The 11,876-nt window shown below is 28.2% G+C and overlaps 1 non-coding gene across 1 annotated transcript; it reads right to left on the reverse strand.

Moving 5' to 3' along the window:
- Positions 1-10,880: 10,880 nt before the first annotated feature.
- LOC132284493 (small nucleolar RNA snoR86) lies at positions 10,881-11,006 on the reverse strand. Its single transcript, XR_009472296.1, has one exon. It is a non-coding gene; the product is annotated as a small nucleolar RNA snoR86 (small nucleolar RNA).
- Between the last annotated feature and the right edge of the window lie 870 nt (positions 11,007-11,876).

Genomic DNA, 11,876 nt, shown 5'->3' on the forward strand with positions numbered 1-11,876 from the left:
TGAGGAGCAACTTGTAATGTTTTTCCACATTGTATCTCACAATGTTAAGAATCGTAGTGCAAAATTTAATTTTAAGCGATTCGGTGAAACCATATCTCGACATTTCAATACAGTCTTAGATGCAATCATAGGCATGGAAGACAACTTTTTAAAACAACCTACTTTTGGAACAGAGATGCCTAATGAGATTCGTGACAACAACAGAATGTCGCCATATTTTAAGGTATTCTCTTACTAAAAGAAATTAACTTATTAATTAAGAATACATATTTTTTTAACTCACAGGTCATTCCCTTATTATAGGATTGTGTGGGAGCAATTGATGGTACACATCTCCCCGCGAAAGTTCCCATTGAATATGTAGCAAGATTCCATGGTAGAAAACAATGGCCCTCACAAAATGTATTAGCAGCATGCACATTTGATTTAAAATTCACTTATGTGTTAGCTGGATGGGAAGGTTCAGCAGCCGATTCTAGAATTTTACATTGTGCTACACACAGAGGACATAAACTTACATGTCCTCCAGGTATATATATAAGTTAATAGTATTCATGAACTTTTTTAAAATTTATAATAATTTACTAAAATTACGTGTTGTAATTTGTATAGGTAAATACTACTTGGTAGATGCAGGCTTTCCTCTATTGGAGCATTATATTACCCCATTCAGAAGTACACGATATCACCTAAATGAAATATGAGGTCGTGTACCTAGAACGCCAAAGGAATTGTTCAACCATGGCAATTCTTCTTTACGGAACGCAATTGAACGAGCCTTTAGGGTGTTAAAAAACGTTTTCGTATCCTAGTGCATGAACCAATGTTTGGCTTTGAAAATCAAGTGAAGTTGGTAATTGCTTGTTGTATAATACACAACCACATTCGAGGAGTGATGCCAGATGATCCACTTTTAAATGATGTTGATCACGAGATTGGCACTCAATCAGCTCATATTCATGATCCTTTTGACAATCAATTGACTAGGGCTGAAGATGGAAGGGAAGGAAAGAGATTCGAACACAAATAATGAATGAAATGTGGAATGATTTTAGTAGTAAACGCTGATAGGATTTTTATTGATGTGTATTTTTTCTTTGTTGAAAACTTGTGTGGTTCTGATTGTTAGACAATTTTATTATTGGAATGTAAATATGTTTTTTATTTTATTTTATCATCATAGTATTTAATTGTTGATTATATTAATTGTAGTTTTCTAGTCATTTTTCTTCCAACATAAATTTATTGCTTATTGAATATATTATTATGAGCATTTTATATTAGGAATGGAGCAAGACGGGTCTAATTGTCACATTGGAGATGCCAAGAAAAAGGGAAAGAATGTAATATGGTCAAAAGAGATGGATCAATTTCTTATTTTGGAACTTGTGCATCAAGCTAACGAGGGTTATAAGATAGATAAAGGTTTTAAAGATCATGCTTATACTGCAGCTTGTTCAGTGTTAAATTCAAAATTTCACTTGTCACTAAATCGAGAGCATTGTGTTAATCGCTTAAAGACTATCAAGAAAAAGTATAGATTTATTCAGGAAATGTTAAGCAAAAGTGGATTTGCTTGGAATCTAGTGATGAAAATGGTGGAATGCAGCGACGAAGTCTAGACTACATATGTTGCGGTATGTAGATGTTTAAAGTAAAGTTTTAATTGATAATATATTTCTTTGTTTATTTGTATAGCATGCTATTTTGAACATAGTAGTGATTTTCAATTTAATTATTTATTGCAATATATGACACAATTTACTTTAGTCATCACTAATTAAATGAGAATAAATAAAAGGAGAAAAGAGGTGCAATATGTCTGTTTATACTTTCAATATACTATGAGCAAGTCACTATTCTAAGCATAACTCAACAAGAACTTATTGAATCTTATCTTTCCATAGTTTCATGAAAGGGTGCTTCCATATGCAAAACTTTGTCTTCTTGTTCCTAAAGTGACCAAAAAGAGTCTACCTGAATGTGATACTTGAAAGTTGCAATTAAACAGTTTCGTAAAAAAACTTTCACAATTTCGTATATTGTGTAAAATCTTGAGCTTGAATATAAAAGCAAAAAGTAGGTTTTTGTTTGGAAGATTAAAAAAATTGTGTTGTGCACATTTCAAACCATAGTTATAGTACAATTATGTATGAAACAGTTTCTTAAATGTGTGTCTCTCATGATTGTAAGGATAAATTAGTTGCTACTAATATTTAAAAAGCAAGCACTGAAAGATATACATGGATTTATATTGATATTTTTCTTTAGTTTTTTTTTTATTAAAGATATACATGGATTCATATTGATATTTTTCTTTTGTATATATATTTTTGTTTGAAAACATTAATTAGGCGAATCCCGATGCAAAAAGTTTAGGACGTAAGAGAATTGACATACTTGATGAATTGGCTATAGTTTGTGGCAATGATTATGCAACTGGAGAATGGGCTAATTCAGCCAAAGATATAAATGCTAAGAAGTCAAAACCAATGAATGACACTGGGGAGGAATATACACCATTAGTGGACCTTAACGAAGAAGTTAACATGGATGACTTAGGTGATGCAGAAGAAAATTATTGTGCTACTGAGCAAGGTAACGCAAGTAACATGATGAGTGGTATTTTCTTTTGTTTTGGCCCATACTTAAAATACCTTAATTATTTGCACGTACATCTTCTATTAATATTACTAACCAAATTTTTATTTTATTTTATTTTATTTATTTTTAGGTAGCCAACCAACTGGATGTAAAGATAACCAAGGAACTTCAAGCTCATCTAAACGTCATTCAAAGAAACTGCGAACCATGGATAATGTTGCTGAAACCATGAGTGCAATTTCAAATAACATGGCAAGATTAGCTGATGCATATGAGAAGAGCAAGCCTTGTATAAATTATTCGGAACTTTATAAGGCTATAATGGATGTTGAGGAGCTTGATCTCAGTAGCCGAATGACTTCATTTGAATTCTTGAATGCAGATCCTGTTAAAGCAAGAGCCTTTTTAATCTATCCTCCAGAGATGCGATACTTATTCTTAATTAGACAACTGATACCAAATGGTCACTCTACCACTGATTAATGATTGAACTAAGTTAGCACTTTGAATGAATACTTTTGAAGCACTTGGGAACCTTTGATTTGGTCATGTAATTCCTTTTTTTCTACTTAGTCTACTAAAGACATTGTCAAAAATTATGGTTAATGATTTGCCTTTGACTTGGTATTAATGGAAAGCTACTACTAGTGGTGTGTATCATCATTATTTTGTAATATTTTTATTTTTTGTTCAAGGAAATGTTTTAGTATTATATGCGGTAAGAAATATTATACTACAGAGAAATCTATAAAAAAAAAAAAAAAAATACAATTCCTATATAGCATCAAACATTATCTTAGAATAAATAATTAAATTTATGAACATAATCCATCCATGACTTTTAATTTTTAACAAAAAAATAAATAAAATTAACATAAATTAGATATATACATATATAGAAAACGAATACAAGCTTATTTTCTCACCTTCAAAAATAAAAGATTGAGAATTCAAGTAAATATATATATACACACAATTATATAAACGAGAATGCAAAAAATTGTATTATGATATCACATGCTATTCTATTCCATATTTCACTAATACTATTCCTCTAATACAAATTTATTTATTTTTATACTATTTAAAATTATAAGAGTATTTTCAGTAAGTGGAATTATTTTCTTTTCCTTTTCATGCAATCCAAACTATCAAAATAAGATTTTCTCACAACTTTCTTCAAAAAATTTCCTGCTAACCAAATGCATATGGAAACTTGATTTTCCTTTCTTTCACTTCACTTTCTTTCACTTTCACTTTCTATCAAAATTTTCCGTCAACTAGTTAGAAAGGAAAATAAACGGAAAATTTTTAAATTATTTGGTAGTTTGGTTAGCGGGAGAGGGAAAATTTTCGGGAAAGTAATATTCCCGTAACTGGTTAATTTTCCTTAAAATGTTTCTTCTATAAAACACGCGAAAATTTCAGTTTCGCGTGAAAGTTGTATAATCATGTATTCGTTTCCAATTATACCCTCTGGAGTTATTTCTCTTCCTTCTTTTTAGACTCAGAGTGACTTCTTTTTGATAAATTAGGACTCCTACTTATATTACAACTTTTTAACTCTTTAAATTAAGACTCCTAATTAAGTTACAATTTTCTGACTTTTTAAATTAGGACTATATATATATATATATATATATATATATATATATATGCACACACATATATTTTTATTCATAAAACAATTATTTATATTTTTTATTATCCTTGTTGTATGATGTATTTTACTTAGTATTGAATTCATGAGGGTAATTTTGGTATATAAATCATTTTCTTTTCACTTTCTTGCTAACCAAACTAATGAAACAACATTTTCCCACAAATTTTTTATAAAAAAATCATGCTAACCAAATGCATGATAGAAACATAATTTTCTTTTCTTTTACTTCACTTTCTTTTCCTTTCACTTTCCATCATTAATTTCCGCCTAACCAAACGAATCCTAATGCAATTCTTGAACTCAAAAAGGAGTTTTACTATTCTCTTTATCCTTGCATCGCCTAATAGTCAACCTTCCTAAAGAGACTAACATTGGCAACTCACACTCGAACCACAATATTGGTTCTGGCACGCCTGCATTATACCAATTCTAAATTGGATCTTAGGAGCCGATTTCAGCGTCAACAAAACCTCAAGAGGTTGCTAAAGTGAGTAAGTCACTTGGCGGTGCTTCACCAACTAGAAAAATAAATAAATAAATAATAAAAATAATAATAAAAATAAAATTATACTTTGACTCCGTTTGAATTGACTTTTCAAATTCTGTTTTGACTTTTTGAGTTTGGAACACTGTTTTTCGCTTTTTGAGTTCAAAAGAACTTTCATGTATTAAGAAATAAAATTCATATATATTAAGAAGTACTTTTTAAGTGAAAATGATTTGGATGGAAAATTTTATATAAAAAGAAATTTTCAACCCTTGTATGGAAAATTTTAAGAAAGAAATATAGGAAATTTAAAAAAATTAGACTCTTTATGCTGTTGAAGTAGTGAAATTAGTGAATGTTGATGCAACTAGTTTGAACGTGTTGAGAAATCGGGTACTAAAATTGGATTTGGTGTTAAATAAGTAACCATCATTTTCTCGTCTTAAATAAGATCGCTTTGTACTTTAAGCTTCATTATATTCACATCATATAAAAATGAATGAGAATTTTTTTTTTTTAATTCTTGATTAGACCTTAATGATATAATTTATCCCTAATCCACAATTTGGCCACTGGCAAAGATAAATTAGATTAAATTATAGGGGGAAAAAACTGAAATGAAAAGGAATTTATGGAATAACACTGTCGTTTTTTTCTTTTCTTCTTTCTTCTTCTTTTTTCATTTGGCTTTTGGATTACAAGAAAATTGACCCAACTATTTAGTAATTCATTAAGTAGTATTTTATTCTATTATGAATCAAAACACCAAAACTTTAGAGACTAATTTCTATTTAATTTAACATTTTCCTAAAAGCATAAACTAAAATAAAAAGGAATACTAATTTTGTAATTGCTACTAAGTTCAAGACTCGCTATTCGGCTATCAAAAAATTAAGAGCAAAGTATAATAAACCATCCCCACTATGGCCTTTTTTCAGTAAATCCTCCTGACTAAATTTTTACCAAAAGAAAAACATATCTATCAAAGGGGTAAAAGAGTTGATATTTGCACCAAAATACTTTTATTGTTGTTTTATTTGAATTCTAATTCGTCCGAACTTCAAATTTTCATATTTCACAAACCCTACATTCAAAAATTGCAAATAATATATACGCGAAGAACTTATGAAACAAGGATTCTAGAAATATAAGATTTGTGCAACAAGCCGCCATATAATTTTATTTTAAATTTTAAAAAGTAAAATACTCAGGATATTTACAATAAAATTTTAGAATTATTCATTTGTGTATGGAGTATAAGATATAAAAAATTTAGCCCCAACAAAAATTGATTATTCATTTTGATTTGTCTTTTAAATGGTGAGTCTACAAGAAAATCAAAATAACTTGACACACAATATGATATCTCATGAAATGGGGTTAAATTTTTTATATGTTATGTTCCATATGCAAATGAATAATTATAATAATTTTCTTATAAATATCCCGAATATTTTATTTAAAAAAAATAAAATAAGATTGTTTCAGCAGATTCTTAGATTACCTATTTCTCTCTGAATATGGTGGCTAATTGCACAAATCTTATATTTCTGGAGTCCTTGTTAAATAAGTTTTTCGTGCATATACTATTTATAAATTTTTGGATGTACGGTTTCTAAGATTTGAAGTTTTTAAACTCGAACGATTTAGGATTCAAGGGCATTTTTGTTTAAATATCCACTCTTTTACCCCTCAAATAGTTGGGGAGGAAGTTCGGTAAAAAAAAAAAAAAATTAGTCTAGGAGGGTTCACCGAAAAACGTCAATAAAAAAAATGTATAAAGATCTTAAATAGGAGTATAAAGATCAAAACAGCCTAATAATAATAAGGCTGTATTCCTGTAATGTTTATGATATATATATATATATATATATATATATATATATATATATAATTTGGTGATGGTATAATGGCCTTTAGGCCATAAAAATTGTTTTATAATAATAGGCTCCACAAAAAGTTAAAATATCTTCTTTAAAATAACATTATATACATTTACATATATATATATATATATTTGGGCATAACTTGGAGGTTTTTCTCTCATTTGAGGTAGAAGTGTTTTAATTCACAATTTATTTGATTCTTTGTGAATTTTTCCTTCTAAAATTGGTTATAAATATGCTTAGTTTTAGTTATTTTGAATATGGTAATTGTATTTAGCTGTGTTCATGATGATAAGTGATGTGGTATGTTAATTGAGCTTATGAACTTAATTAATTTGTTGTGATGAAAAGCATGCTCAATTATAACAAGTTGTATGTAAAATGTTTGTCAATTGCTATGTAAAATTGGAATTATTAGTTATGGAAATAAATATAAAATTGGGATTATTAGTTGTGGAAGTAAATGTAAAATTGGGATTATTAGTTGTGGAAATAAATGTTTATAATTTCTTCTCAAAATGTGAATATGACGTTGATGGAATGTGTAGAATTTAATTGTTGGCCGGATTTACGAATTGAAAGTATGTAAAATGTCATGATTTAGAAATATGAGAATGCGATATTGTGTAAAAATTCATGTTTTAAACATGTTTAAATAATGTGGATGATATGTATGACATTTCTATATTGTCATGGCATTAAAAAAAAATTGCATAATTCATGCATCACCATTGGGAAAGTAAAGGGAAAAGTTTGTTTTAAAAACAAATGAAATTATTTTTGGAAAAAGTTTTTGAAAAGTGTTTATGAAAACCGGACGCCTAGGAGGCGCATAGTGGTTCGTGGTGTTAGTGTGGTCTAGAGAGAGACTCTAGTGTGGTTGAGCTACCTAGGCCCTGACGACGCCATGGAGGTACCATTTGGTCGCGGAAAGCTAGCCAACCCTCCCTTCGTGACGCCTTAGAGGTGTCTTGGGTCGAATCGCACTAACGGTTTAGAAGTTGAAACAACATTATTTTGGAAGTGGGGAGCGACATTGCATGACATGACATTGCATTGGTATACATTGTATATTTGGTGGTTATACGACATGCGTATGTATTTGTTGATTATTATCGTTACTTTATTTGTTTTCCTCGAGGCATGATCCCATTTACTTCTACTCTATTCCTTATGTGGATTAACGGGGTTATAAGAGGTGCGTCTTAGACACTTCTTATTGAGCTTTATGCTCGCCCCATCATTTTAACATTTTTTAGGTTACGGGAAGAAAGTGGCGGATGACGTTCCTCTATGGGTTTTGATGGGTTAGTGGACTATTTTGACATATTTTGTAGTTATGATCTCATTTTATTATTATTATTATTATTATTTATAAACCTTGAGATGATACGTATATTATGTATTGACATAAGAAATGACGCTAACGTTTTTAGTTGACCTCGGGTTTAGGTCGTTACAATTCCCATATATGGAGAGAGAAATAGAATTTGTATATTGCAAACCTTCAATATATATATTTTTTTTATTTTAAAATTTATTAACCGTATTGACTATAAAGTTTATGGCTTTCTTATTGGATGCTATAAAAGGATTGTAACAGCCCAATTTTTTAGTTATTAAAATTAACATTTTACCAACTTTAAACCGCAACACCACATTAATAAAGAATTGAAATTCTTCTATTGGTCATAGGACAATCTATTTTAATTTCAGCCCACTGTTATCAACCTATAATGTTATTAGCGCATAGTCCAACACTTAACCACTCAATTTGAAACCGAATTTTACCAAAAGTCGGATGTGAGTCTTATTATCATGAGTAACTCTTTGAATAGCATTTCTCTAATCTTAATTACTAAAAGCATATCAAATATATATATAAACTTACTACTATATCGAGTTTTTGTGATTATTTATGTGTCAAATATAATTGGACTCATATTAAAATATAAAGTAATTAATTATTTAAAAAGTTATAATCAGGTTTCATTTTAATTTAGTATTTTTACAATTAAAGTTTCAATTACCATGTATATCAAATTGTGTATCTATTATATATATACACCGTATTACAGAACTCTTGAGATACTTCATACATCTCCTATATATAATTAGATTGTGTATCCCTAGTTATATATAGTTGTATATAAAATAACGTCTTTGATCACTAATATACATCAATTACTTCGATAGAAATTTGTTAATTGGTATAATAATCAAAGCTAATGACCCCAAAAAAGAGAGGATTTTTTTTAAAAAATTTGTAAAGGATTGAAAAATTGTAAAAAAACATTGTAATTTTTATTGTAAATTTTATACAAATCGAATTCTTATACCTGAGTACCATGAAACTTAATGTGAAAAAAATATATATAATAAAAAATAAAAAAATAATGGTACAACCATAAATGGAAAAATAAATAAACTTATTTTATGGAAACAAATAAGAGTAGCAATAATGTCTAGATTAAAATTTTAAAATAGTCACGTTATATTTTATTAAAATCGGAATATTATATCATTTTCCTATATATATATATATATATATAACTAAAGTAATTTTATTTGTAAGAGGCCTTAATTATAACTTATATTTACAAGTGCTAATTAAAATGAAGCGGTACCAACTATGTTCAAAGGGGCAAATATCTCATGATAATTTTGATCACATTTTTTATTTTTTTATTTTTTTGTAAATACACAAAAACATATTATTTGTATGAAATTTTTGTAAATACACAAAAACATTTTATTTGTATGAAAGTTAGGTATATAAAAGGTAGCTCTGAGTGACTTGGTTAGTAAATTGAGAAATTGAGAAAATGTTAATTACTTGACCAATTATAGATGTGTGAAATGATTAGTATATACAATGATATATGGGAGGAAACTAATTTGAGTGAGAATACCAAACAAATAGAAAAACGCAGTGAAGATGGAAATGCAGCAAATTCACCAGAATTTATAATGACGATACGGTTAAGGTTCTAGTATGAGGGCCTGTGTTCAGTATGAGAAAATTGAAATTACAAAAATATCCAAGTAGTAGTATGAGGACCGAGTGTTCAAAGATGTATGAGAAAATTAAAATTACAAAAATATTGAAATGACCGAAATTACAAAAATAATTTGTTGTTTATTTAAATAAATTTAAATTATATTTGATTGTATGAAATATTTTTCTTTACTCATCAAAGTTTAATTATCACATATTAAACAGCATAAAAATCAATTATCATCCTTTCATAAATAAAATGATAAACATACCCTATACTCTTTCCTCACCCACATCACCTCAAAAAAATCCCTCCTCTCTCCTCTTTCCTCTCTCATTTGTCCCTCTACTCTTTCCTCACCCACATCAACCATTCGATTCCCAACCGTCACCACTTTTAGTACTTCCCTCCTCAATACCGTGGTAATTTTTTATATTTAATTTCACAATATAACTTGGAGAAAAGAAACAAAATATTTGGAAGTACCTAAAATAGTTTTTGTTGTTGTTTTTAATTAGTCTTTAACTTTTAGAAAATATTTTTTTATTTTTTGGTATTTGATGTCGTAAAATATTTATGACAAAAATATATATATTAAAATTTAACAAAACTAACTTATCCGTTAACTTTCGACAAATTATTTTATATGCCCTGCTGGATGGATTCAACCTCAACCTTAAAGTAGAGATTTATCTAACACCAACAAAATATAATATATATATATATTATATTTTGTAAAAAAATATATTTTAGGCAGCCTTGAGTCACAAATAATCATTGACCCTAACCCCTCTTCTCAGCTGTCAGTTAAATTAAATTAGAGAGTAAATTACAGCAAAAACATAAATGAAAAAACACCAAAACAATATACATTACTTGCTTTAGCTTTTGGAATACAAGAAAATTAACCAAGTACTAGTTTTTCTATTAGGAAACAAAACACAAACAATAGACATTAATTTTACTTGATTTAAAATCTTGTTAAAGGCAAAAACTAATACAAAAAGGAATAAACCTTTAAAGCAATGGTATTCTATCGTATTATCTATATATATATATATATATATTGCAAGTACTACTTAATAGACTTTCTATTTGGCTGCAAATAAAATAAATAATCAAAAACACCACGTAAACAGAAACAGATTAGATTTGTTATATAATTTTTAAAATTTCTTTTTAAATTAAATAGAAGAAACAGAGGATAATATACATAGAAAGATATAGAGAGAGTGAAAAAGAATGTAGCGATTTGTTCGAGGCCGTAATCAAAATAAGAAATAGATTTGAAAGGCACGGAGAATCACTGTATGATATGGCCAATCTTCAATGCAAGGTGATCGTCATCTGAAAAGACGCTCTTGCTCTGCAAATTGGCTTCTTCTTTTTTTTTTTTTTTTTAAATCAATTCACAAATACTAAAAGATTTTTAAATCAACTAACATTCACAAACAATAATTTAAATAACATTCACAAACACTAAAAAGAAGAATTAACAAAGAGAGACACTTGAGAAGGAAGAAGGGAGATAGGAGTCGCGCTGCGTAATTTTTTTCACTCAAGCAAATTGTCTAAATTGCCCATACTACTGTTGTACTCCGCATTTGTTAATTGAATGATGAGCTAATTGTTGAAAAAAAAAATGATGAGCTTATTTTATTACACATTAAGAAAAAATACGAGAATATATTCGGTGTGTTCCCCTGGGTAGTGCATCGTGCACTGATCAAAGTGTTGTTTTTGTGCATGTCCTACACCGACGACCCTTATATGTTTGGTGCATGGTACGACAAGCACACCGAATACTTTATCATTAAAATACGGAATTACAAACACATATATAAGACCTTTTGAACAATAAAATAAAATATGGACGTAATATATATATATATATATATATATATATATATATATATATTGCATTAATATAAATATATGTAAAAATTAAATATATATAATCACCTACATAACAATAATATAAAGCTCAATTTTATTTTAAGATTTCTATAATTAAACAATAAAAAATAATTATAAAAAAACCCAACAATTCAAGGAAAGTAAAAGACTGGATATTTGCACCAAAATCACAAAATACCTTTATTGCTATTTTATTTGAATTTTAATGCGTTCCAAATTCAAAAATTCATATCTGACAAATCGTAAATCCAAAAATTGCAAATAATATATGCACATAGAGCTTTTGAAACAAAGATTTCATAAATATAAAATTTGTGCAA

This window comes from Cornus florida, unplaced genomic scaffold (assembly GCF_030987335.1).
Source record: "Cornus florida cultivar Cherokee Brave unplaced genomic scaffold, ASM3098733v1 CherokeeBrave_3.0.0_Hap2_Chr01, whole genome shotgun sequence".
Taxonomy (NCBI): domain Eukaryota; kingdom Viridiplantae; phylum Streptophyta; class Magnoliopsida; order Cornales; family Cornaceae; genus Cornus; species Cornus florida.